Raw genomic sequence first — 1,257 nt, 5'->3', positions numbered from 1 at the left:
TCCTGCTGAGAAAGGAAGTTGCTGTTAGATCCAAATACACCCAACAGTCCAAGGCAAGATACTAAATAATTGTGTAGGAATGACCTGTATACCTCAGTAAATTGAAGTCATACTCTAAAATTTGAACATCCATGACAAAATCACAGATATGCTGTCTCTAATGGCTGTTAAATCAGAAATGTATTCTAAGATTTTTCATTTCATGCATAGATATAACTTCAGGTAGCTGTTTCACATGGCACGTTTGCTCAGTCTGTTTTCCCAATATTACCATTCTGCTGTGGCACGAGCATTGATAAGCATAATTTATCTGTCACTGTCTGTAAAGAGTAGCTCTGAACAAGTTTAAATGACATATAAGCATTACCAACCTGTAGCTCTTCAATGCCGCTTTTACAGTGTAGGTATTCATGCTAGAGCTGAATTATCTCATTGACTGATGTCTCCCCAGAACACAAGCCTTTACAATGGATATCACTTGTTCTAGAGGTTTTGCACTTTTATGCTGAGCCTCTATATAAGCATACTAGAGGTTCATAATATGCTATGGTAGACCAGGATTTGTTCAGATGTTAAACAAATTTTAGTAACTATGCTGCTCTTTTTCTTTTTTAGTGTGCTTTCATGATGAGTATTCCATTGAAAAAATACTTGTTGAAATAAGAACATGGAGCATATGGATCAATTCCTGACACCTTAGGAAAAGCACTTTGTGGTCGTGATATCTTAATACAGTAGAAGAGGAATTTGGTAGTAGATATGTCAAGCTAAAAATAAAAAAGAACAGTTTCTTAAATACAGAATAGGAAAGCTCAAATGAAAGACTTTGTGAACTTTCTGACTGCAGACATTACAGTCATTAATTCTCTTACAGAAGAGTAGAGATAAAATAATAATTGCCTAAGTACTTTATTACTAGCAGTCCTGTATGTTGTTTGGTGAAAATCTATAGCATCTGGGTTAAATTAAAGAAAAATGACTATATTAATACATTAGCCAGAATAATATTATTATTTCCTTAAAAAAAGTCATGACCCTCTAGAAAACTTCGCTTACTCTAGTCTGAAAATTGAGTTGAACTCCCAGGGAGGAGTACCATGATAGACTAGAAAGAAGACTGAAGAGGTCAGGAAAAATAGTAGAAGTAGTTTTGAATGTATTTAAAATTAATTTCTTATTAGAAGAAAAATGTTCTGGACTCCAAATAATCTGTTTGACAAAATTCTAAGATCTTGGGATGGATTGTGAGCTATAGGA

Source organism: Mesitornis unicolor, unplaced genomic scaffold (assembly GCF_000695765.1).
Source record: "Mesitornis unicolor isolate BGI_N332 unplaced genomic scaffold, ASM69576v1 scaffold24456, whole genome shotgun sequence".
Lineage (NCBI taxonomy): Eukaryota > Metazoa > Chordata > Aves > Mesitornithiformes > Mesitornithidae > Mesitornis > Mesitornis unicolor.
The sequence above is the reverse complement of the archived record's forward strand: the minus strand, read 5'-3'. Positions refer to the sequence as shown.